The sequence below is a fragment of the Haliotis rubra genome, unplaced genomic scaffold (genome assembly GCF_003918875.1).
Source record: "Haliotis rubra isolate DU_JTF1 unplaced genomic scaffold, ASM391887v1 Scf173, whole genome shotgun sequence".
Taxonomy (NCBI): domain Eukaryota; kingdom Metazoa; phylum Mollusca; class Gastropoda; order Lepetellida; family Haliotidae; genus Haliotis; species Haliotis rubra.
This window is the reverse complement of record NW_025765703.1, coordinates 404,881-415,838: the sequence shown is the minus strand read 5'-3', so window position 1 is coordinate 415,838 and position 10,958 is coordinate 404,881. Positions and strand designations below refer to the sequence as shown.

Here is a 10,958-nt window from a genome sequence, read left to right as displayed (position 1 = left end):
TACTAGACATCAGTCGGAGTTTACCTCTCCTCCAAGTACTAGACATCAGTCACATTTTACCTCTCCTCCAAGTACTAGACATCAGTCACAGTTTACCGTCCCCTCCAAGTACCAAACATCAGTCATAGTTTACCTCTCCTCCAAGTACTCGACATCAGTCACATTTTACCGTCTCCTCCAAGTACTAGACATCAGTCACAGTTTACCGTCTCCTCCAAGTACTAGACATCAGTCACAGTTTACCGTCTCCTCCAAGTACTAGACATCAGTCAAAGTTTACCGTCTCCTCCAAGTACTAGACATCAGTCATAGTTTACCGTCTCCTCCAAGTACTAGACATCAGTCACATTTTACCGTCTCCTCCAAGTACTAGACATCAGTCACAGTATACATCTCCTCTATGTTCTAAACATCAGTCGGAGTTTACCTCTCCTCCAAGTACTAGACATCAGTCATAGTTTACCGTCTTTTCCAAAGAAGGCAAAGTCTGTCATCCGCTGGTAAGGTTTTCTGGGTTCCAAAGAAATTCTACTGGTGTACTACCTCTCTAAAGGTTAGGCCCTCAATGGCCAAGAAAATGCTAATCTGCTTGAACGTCAAAATGTTAGGAATAAACATCATTCACGAACTATGTGTTGTTCCACCAGAACAATGCACATGGACTCCACTGTTGGCATGGCTACAATGCAAGACTGTGGCAAGGGGTAGAAAACGTCTACGTCAGAGACAAGCAGTCTCGGGTAAGAATCAAAGAGATTCCATTATGTCGAAAAATAAGTATCAGCGTACTCTATCAACGCAGCCCGACATTGTTCAGCTCAGAACTTATCAGTCAGCTCTTATATTTCAGTGTGTACTGTCTGAGTTGCACCTCCTACATCAACCATCACTAAAGGTGGGACTACTACCGATGACGCTGGACAGAGAGAGATCTCTGGGAGCACCAAACCAGTCTCATTTACCATGATTTGTCTTAATGCTTCACGTTAGATATAAGAAACAACAGTTACTCCGGTTCAGTGTAGGTGGGTCGTTCCAGCCATTTTCCTGCATGTCCCGCCTGACTTCTGGGGGTTCCAGACAACAATTGGATCGGTCCAACCTGCGTTGGTCGCAAGAAGAGACTTAATGAATCGGGTGGTCAGAATCAGTGATTGGTTTGTTTCCGGTCATCATACTCTGACAGCTGCACATAATATCAATCCCGGGGTAAGACACCTATGTGCCTGATGTTCTCACCAACATATGTATGCATGCAGCCTTTTAACCCAACGATAAATCCCTAATACCAACCTACATATGTGCCTGATGTTCTCACCAACATATGTATGCATGCAGCCTTTTAACCCAACTAAACTGACGAGCAAAAGAAAGTACACAGGTGTCATTGTTGTTACAATCCCAAATATGCGTTCTAACTAATAAAATTATTGAAAAACATTGATTGTATAGAACGCAACCATCATGTTTCATTTGCCAAAATGCAACCAAAAACATTGTACGTGTTTTGCACGAATTTTTGCAAAAATGTGATTATTGTCCCATGCACCAGCACTTTTCTGACAGAGAGTATATAACCTGTTTGTCGTGAAGACTGAACAATCACTTGACAGAAATCTCACGAGGAAATGCCAAGATTGACGTCGGCGCAACGAGAACGGGCCAAAGGAATGACACAAATGGGTGCTTGCAGCAGCGATATCGCAAGGACATTGGGTTGCACAAGACAAACCATAATTCGGCTGTTTAACCGTTTCAGTACGACAGGCCAGACATGTGATCGACCCAGAAGTGGACGTTCCAGAGTCACAACACCCCAAGAGGATCGCTATCTGCGGGTTATTCACCTACGCAACTGGATGTTGACGGTGACGTCATCAGCAGCCACATCATTGGATCATCCCGTAAGCCGATTCACAGTGACAAGACGACTTCGTCCTGCTGGCATGTATGGGCCTACCGACCGCTGCGTGGAATGGCCTTGACCTTCCAGCATCGTAGGAACCGTCTGCAGTGGTCATCACTACATCGCTGTTTCTTGTTACAATGTCATTTTGCTGATAAAACACGTGTATTGCAGTGTGCTTCAACATACATTTTCCATTTCATCAAAAGGTTTTGTTATTTTTATCTTATTGGAAGAAACACAACCTGTGTACTTTCTTTTGCACATCAGTTTATGAATCTCACGTACCAACTCACCTATGTGTCTGACGTTCCCACCAACATATGTATGCATGCAGCCTTTTAACCCAACTATGAATCTCACATACCAACCTACCTATGTGCCTGATGTTCTCACCAACATATGTATGCATGCAGCCTTTTAACCCAACTATGAATCTCACATACAAACCTATGTGCCTGACGTTCCCACCAACATATGTATGCATGCAGCCTTTTAACCTAACTATGAATCTCACATACCAACCTATGTGCCTGACGTTCCCACCAACATATGTATGCATGCAGCCTTTTAACCTAACTATGAATCTCACATACAAACCTACCTATGTGCCTGACGTTCTCACCAACATATGTATGCATGCAGCCTTTTTAACCTAACTATGAATCTCACATACAAACCTACCTATGTGCCTGACGTTCTCACCAACATATGTATGCATGCAGCCTTTTAACCTAACTATGAATCTCACATACAAACCTACCTATGTGCCTGACGTTCTCACCAACATATGTATGCATGCAGCCTTTTAACCTAACTATGAATCTCACATACAAACCTACCTATGTGCCTGACGTTCCCACCAACATATGTATGCATGCAGCCTTTTAACCTAACTATGAATCTCACATACCAACCTATGTGCCTGACGTTCCCACCAACATGTGTATGCATGCAGCCTTTTAACCCAACTATGAATCTCACATACAGACCTACCTATGTGCCTGATGTTCCCACCAACATATGTATGCATGCAGCCTTTTAACCCAACTATGAATCTCACATACCAACCTACCTATGTGCCTGACGTTCCCACCAACATATGTATGCATGCAGCCTTTTAACCCAACTATGAATCTCACATACCAACCTATGTGCCTGATGTTCTCACCAACATATGTATGCATGCAGCCTTTTAATCTAACTGTGAATCTTACGTACTAGTCCGACGGTTTTACCAGCACATGCGTATCCGGCCCTCCAACCCTCCTTTGTGCTCGAGGGAGCCTCGGCTCCATTAGTTTTAAGGGATAGAGAGTTACTCGGACATTACCCTCTACATATATGTGTGTGTTGGTAAGACCGATCACCAAGGCAACTGTTCCCTCACACCGCTGGAGCCACTGTCCCCACCCACCTATGTGTCCTGCTCGGACCGTTGCTCGTGATATGAATCTCTGCACCAGACATCTATGTACCTGGCATTCTAACCATCTGACGTCCACATATGCTAAACTGTGAGTATCAACGATGACAGATCGTGACTGGCAAACGCAGTAGATCATAGCTGTCATGGTGTTACCAGTACTAACCGTACTTTATGACCATCACTGATACACCTTTGTCATGTTGAACAAGTCTATTAGTGAATCACCAAGCAGTAATCAACGCTGGCGCCCGCGGCATTGTAACATACACCCAGCCAGGTAGATATAATCCACTTTCCCATCTCAAAGAAGGCTGCATTATTAACTTCCCATCAAGGCGACACAGGGCCATGGAATCACTCGGCCTCCCACATCCAAGTCATCAGAGGATTGACCACAGTGGCCGCTCACTTACAACCCCGGGATAACTGAAAACAGTATATTAAACCAACAGATACTCTTTGTTGTCACAATTACTATTTAACCGCGTGTTTTCGTAACCAGGCAAGTTCTGGTGCTAGAATACATATAACAAAATCCGATATGGTTGAAGTAAGTGTATTTCGTGTACAAGGTGATTAAGGAAACTGGACGGCAGAAATCAACAAGAACTGAATGATTTAGCAATGAATATGTAAATACGATCAGTAGCTTATCCCATGAGTAGGAATGTTATTTTTCCATTGAAAGTTAGTTTCCTCATCATGGGACACTACCGCTGAGGATGTGTATATTTCGTGCGTGTACATGCTATGGAAATAGAGTGTATATTATTCATGTCACCTGACGCCTCGACAACCGCTGCACGGCGGTCAGCTGCTAAGTGTGGCGTCTGACAACATGTGCGTGTGGCACGTGACAGACTCCGAGACCGGCGTGTTAATCAAAGAGACATAAGAAACTGTTATCGCCCGGAGCACTGATCACCTTGTTACAATACCCGCTTCCAATGTCTCACAGGAGGCAATCCGGGGCTCTGTCAGTTGGTCATCTTACATGTCTGCACAACCCCAGCACAGCAGCTACTACGGCTACTTCTTCTTCTACTACTACTACTACTACTACTACTACTACTACTGGGTATTTCACATTACAGGAATGTAAGCATGTTGATTTGAAAAGGCTTTTCACTACAAGGAACAGTAAAAGCTGGAGATTTTACGAACGACTCTTTCAGCCTTTTAGTTACTGGTCTTAGGAAGATTGGTCAGTTGGTTGGTTTGTTATTTAACACCACACTCAACAACATTTCAGCTATATAGCGGCAGTCTGTAAATAATCGAGACTGGACCAGACAGTCCAGTGATCAACATCATGAGCATCGACCTATGCAATTCGGATACGATGCCATTGTCAACCAAGTCAGCAGCCAGCTGCCTCTTATGACAAGCATGGTTTGCTGAAGACCAGTTGTAACCCGGACCTCATGAAGAGGCACTATTGTGGTGTATACTCCATTGTGTTCCCCAAGCAGTGCTCCATTGTGTTCCCCAAGCAGTATGCTCCATTGTGTTCCCCAAGCGGTATGCTCCATTGTGTTCCCCAAGCGGTATGCTCCATTGTGTTCCCCAAGCGGTATGCTCCATTGTGTTCCCCAAGCGGTAGGCTCCATTGTGTTCCCCAAGCGGTAGGCTCCATTGTGTTCCCCAAGCGGTATGCTCATGCCTTCAGTCATTGGTTAGCCTGGTGAGGATGTGATCACCTGGTTTACCACTGACCAGTGAATTTTCCAACTCATTTATTATTTTGCAGCAGTAATAGATAATTCAATAACTCCTACCTGTTATCAGATATAATGATCAAAGTACCAATAAAAACACGAGTTTAAAGAATGAATTTATTTTCCATAGATGGTAAATACAACACTCTATTTGTGGAACTGCTGGTCAGTGTGTGGACGAAGAGTTGATAACTGACCCAAAGCTACAACTTTGTAAAACTAACAAAATAACACAATAATCAGTAATAAAACACCAAATAAAGTTTGAGCTGTGATTCACAACCATCATACTTGGGATCCAGCTGTGGTGAGGTACTGTAACGTGCTGACACAGTTTAAACAGCTGGTGGTTAGGTTGGAGTGGTAAACACATATATACAATGACATGTCATAACACCATAGCTGGAGTAGCAACTTTTCTCCATGGCTTTTCAGTGTCATTAAATCAGTCATGCTTTTAATATTTCTTGCTTTACTGATATTTCTGTAAAACCCCTGTTGGTAGGTGACAAAAAAATCTATAAAAAATAGATTTTAAGCTTTTCACATTGTTTAACCTGTAAATAATCAGCAAAATGTAACAACTGTGCTTTTCTGTTCATTTCTCTACTCTTAATGTTTAGGGATGGGGAATCGATGAATCAGTTAAAAACAGTTTTGGTCGAATTGTCATTATCAACACACAAAAACTTGATTTGAGGACATTTCAAATAATTTGACAAAGCCCAATATGCCTGCCACAATAGCAGGGGAACTTTAATGCCAAAATTGACAGAATAAAAAAGTGCATTGTCTGCCAACAACAAAAGCTCCACAGATTTAGCATGAATATGTATGACAAGTTCAATCCACACCATAAAGAAATGGACCCGTGAAGATCCGGGGTAGAATAGGTCTTCAGCAACCCATGCTTGCCACAAATGGCTACTATGCTTGTCATAAGAGGCGACTAATGGGATCGGGTGGTCTGGCTCGCTGACTTGGTTGACACATGTCATCGGTTCCCAATTACGCAGATCGATGCTCATGCTGTTGATCACTGGATTGTCTGGTCCAGACTTGATTATTTACAGACCGCCGCCATATAGCTGGAATATTGCTGAGTGTGGCGTAAAACTAAGCTTACTCACTCATAAAGAAATGCTGTCTCTAGCTAGAAAGACTGGAGTATTTAATTATTGAATCCAATCCATATATTGAAGCAAGAACCATATAACCCATTGTAAAGTAAGGAGATCTGTAACTTCAAACTAATAAGTGTAAAATACAATATACACATAGAAACAGGAGTGGAATAAGGGTCTTAACATGTCTTCTCTGATGCAAACAACATCTTCAGAGTTGTAAGGAACGATGAGAGTATGACATTCTTAATTTGTGAGATTCTTTTGCTCAGCTTCCCTTATCAATAGATAAACGGTGATATGTGAAAGAATCAGAGTGAATGTAAATTGTTTCATGAGCATTTGACTAAATACATGTCAGTAAATAAAAGCTGATTAGCATCATAAAAAACTTTGTAAAAACTGTAACACGATCATGTTGAAATCACTGACACTCGTTGACTACAGTTACAGTCACACTTTACCTGCCAGGTGATGCCTCATTGATTATAGTTACAGTCACACTTTACCTGCCAGGTGACACTCATTGAGTACAGTTACAGTCACACTTTACCTGCCAGGTGAGACCTATTGAGTATAGTTACAGTCACACTTTACCTGCCAGGTGACACTCATTGAGTACAGTTACAATCACACTTTACCTGCCAGGTGAGACCTATTGACTATAGTTACTATAGTTCACACTTTACCTGGCAGGTGACACCTATTGACACCTATTGAGTACAGTTACAATCACACTTTACCTGCCAGGTGAGACCTATTGACTATAGTTACAGCCACACTTTACCTGCCAGGTGAGACTTATTGAGTAGAGTTACAGACACGCTTTACCTGCCAGGTGACACCTATTGAGTAGAGTTACAGTCACACTTTACCTGGCAGGTGACACCTATTGAGTAGAGTTACAATCACACTTTACCTGCCAGGTGACACCTATTGAGTACAGTTACAATCACACTTTACCTGCCAGGTGAGACCTATTGAGTATAGTTACAGTCACACTTTACCTGGCAGGTGACACCTATTGAGTACAGTTACAATCACACTTTACCTGCCAGGTGAGACCTATTGACTATAGTTACAGCCACACTTTACCTGCCAGGTGAGACCTATTGACTATAGTTACAGCCACACTTTACCTGCCAGGTGACACCTATTGAGTATAGTTACAGTCACACTTTACCTGCCAGGTGACACCTATTGAGTATAGTTACAGTCACACTTTACCGTCCAGGTGAGACCTATTGAGTTGAGTTACAATCACACTTTACCTGCCAGGTGACACCTATTGAGTATAGTTAGTCACACTTTACCTGCCAGGTGAGACCTATTGAGTATAGTTACAGCCACACTTTACCTGCCAGGTGACACCTATTGAGTTGAGTTACAATCACACTTTACCTGCCAGGTGAGACCTATTGAGTACAGTTACAGTCACACTTTACCTGCCAGGTGACACCTATTGAGTATAGTTACAGTCACACTTTACCTGCCAGGTGACACTCATTGAGTATAGTTACAGCCACACTTTACCTGCCAGGTGACACCTATTGAGTATAGTTACAGCCACACTTTACCTGCCAGGTGACACCTATTGAGTAGAGTTACAATCACACTTTACCTGCCAGGTGAGACCTATTGAGTACAGTTACAGTCACACTTTACCTGCCAGGTGACACTCATTGAGTACAGTTACACTTTATTGGCCAGGTGAGACCTATTGAGTATAGTTACAGTCACACTTTACCTGGCAGGTGAGACCTATTGAGTAGAGTTACAATCACACTTTACCTGCCAGGTGACACTCATTGAGTACAGTTACACTTTAATTGCCAGGTGAGACCTATTGAGTAGAGTTACAGTCACACTTTACCTGCCAGGTGACACCTCATTGATTACAGTTACAGTCACACTTTACCTGCCAGGTGACACCTCATTGAGTACAGTTACAGTCACACTTTACCTGCCAGGTGACACCCATTGAGTATAGTGACACTCCTATTGAGTAGAGTTACAGTCACACTTTACCTGCCAGGTGACACCTATTGAGTATAGTTACAGTCACAGCAGGTGACACCTATTGAGTGACACCTATTGAGTACAGTTACAGTCACACTTTACCATTGACACTCTTTACCTGGCAGGTGACACCTGAGTACAGTTACAATCACACTTTAACCTGCCAGGTGAGACCTATTGAGTACAGTTACAGTCACACTTTACCTGCCAGGTGACTTTACCTGCCAGGTCATTGAGTAGTTACAGCCACACCTATTGAGTACAGTTACAGCCACACTTTACCTGCCAGAGTCACACTTTACCTGCCAGGTGAGACCTATTGAGTAGAGTTACAGTCACACTTTACCTGCCAGGTGACACTCATTGAGTACAGTTACACTTTAATTGCCAGGTGAGACCTATTGAGTAGAGTTACAGTCACACTTTACCTGCCAGGTGACACTCATTGAGTACAGTTACAGTCACACTTTACCTGCCAGGTGACACTCATTGATTACAGTTACAGTCACACTTTACCTGCCAGGTGACACTCATTGAGTACAGTTACACTTTAATTGCCAGGTGAGACCTATTGAGTACAGTTACAGTCACACTTTACCTGCCAGGTGACTCTCATTGATTACAGTTACAGTCACACTTTACCTGCCAGGTGACACTTGTTGAGATTCAGTCATGTGCAAACATTCTAATGCAGCAAAAGGTAAAAAACACAACTTGTATTCAAAATCTCTTCAAGGGTAATGGTATTCAACAATTTAGAGAAAAGGATGCAGAAAACACACATTAACACAAACATGTGAGTAACAGAATGTTCACATTCAGCAGTCAGTGTCATACCATGATGGGTGAGTGTGAATACTATCCCAGCTACCAGCTACAAGATAACACATGACTTCAAGGCACACTACACCAGTAACATCTTTTGACATATTCTTATTGAGCTTGTTGATATGTGCACACAAAGCTGTCTACATCACTCAAGACACATGTACATCACTGTAGACACATGTATATCACTCAAGGTACATGTACATCACTCAAGGTACATGTACATCACGGAAGACACATGTACATCACTCAAGACACATGTACATCACTGAAGACACATGTACATCACTGAAGACACATGTACATCACTGAAGACACATGTACATCACTGTAGACACATGTACATCAATGAAGACACATGTACTTCACTCAAGGCACATGTACATCACTCAAGACACATGTACATCACTCAAGACACATGTACATCACTCAAGACACATGTACATCACTCAAGGCATGTGTACATCACTCAAGACACATGTACATCACTCAAGACACATGTACATCACTCAAGACACATGTACATCACTCAAGACACATGTACATCACTCAAGGCACATGTACATCACTCAAGGTACATGTACATCACTCAAGACACATGTACATCACTCAAGACACATGTACATCACTCAAGACACATGTACATCACTCAAGGCACATGTACATCACTCAAGGCACATGTACATCACTCAAGGCACATGTACATCACTCAAGACACATGTACATCACTTTAGACACATGTACATAACTCAAGGTACATGTACATAACTCAAGGTACATGTACATCACTCAAGACACATGTACATCACTGAAGGCACATGTACATCACTGAAGACACATGTACATCACTCAAGGCACATGTATATCACTCAAGGCACATGTACATCACTGAAGACACATGTACATCACTCAAGACACATGTACATCACTCAAGGTACATGTACATCACTCAAGACACATGTACATCACTGTAGACACATGTATATCACTCAAGGCACATGTATATCACTCAAGGTACATGTATATCACTCAAGGCACATGTACATCACTCAAGACACATGTACATCACTCAAGGCACATGTACATCACTCAAGGCACATGTATACCACTCAAGGCACATGTATATCACTCAAGGCACATGTACATCACTCAAGACAAATGTACATCACTCAAGGCACATGTATATCACTCAAGGTACATGTACATCACTCAAGGTACATGTACATCACTCAAGACACATGTACATCACTCAAGGTCAAGGTACATGTACATCACTCAAGGTGCATGTACATCACTCAAGGCACATGTACATCACTGAAGACACATGTACATCACTCAAGGTACATGTATATCACTCAAGACACCTGTACATCACTGAAGGCACATGTACATCACTCAAGACACATGTACATCACTCAAGGCACATGTACATCACTCAAGGCACATGTACATCACTGAAGACACATGTACATCACTCAAGACACATGTACATCACTCAAGACACATGTACATCACTCAAGACACATGTACATCACTGAAGACACATGTACATCACATGTATATCACCTCAAGACACATGTATATCACTCAAGGCACACATGTACATCACTCAAGACACATGTACATCACTCAAGGCACATGTACATCACTCACATGTACATCACACACATGTACAACCACTCAAGGCACATGTATATCACTCAAGGCACATGTACATCACTCAAGACAAATGTACATCACTCAAGACACATGTACATCACTCAAGACACATGTACATCACTCAAGGTACATGTACATCACTCAAGACACATGTACATCACTCAAGGCACATGTATATCACTCAAGGTACATGTACATCACTCAAGGCACATGTACATCACTCAAGACACATGTACATCACTCAAGGTCAAGACACATGTACATCACTCAAGGTA

At 42.4% G+C, this 10,958-nt stretch overlaps 2 long non-coding RNA genes across 2 annotated transcripts; one reads left to right on the top strand and one right to left on the bottom strand.

Annotated features, from left to right (window-relative positions):
• Positions 1-7,248: 7,248 nt before the first annotated feature.
• Positions 7,249-8,763, bottom strand: LOC124272788. Its single transcript, XR_006897428.1, has 4 exons — positions 8,499-8,763; positions 8,110-8,140; positions 7,593-7,981; positions 7,249-7,374 (listed from the first exon to the last, which is right to left on the bottom strand). It is a non-coding gene; the product is annotated as an uncharacterized LOC124272788 (long non-coding RNA).
• Positions 7,817-10,796, top strand: LOC124272789. Its single transcript, XR_006897429.1, has 4 exons — positions 7,817-7,849; positions 8,632-8,719; positions 8,758-9,238; positions 10,710-10,796. It is a non-coding gene; the product is annotated as an uncharacterized LOC124272789 (long non-coding RNA).
• Positions 10,797-10,958: the final 162 nt, after the last annotated feature.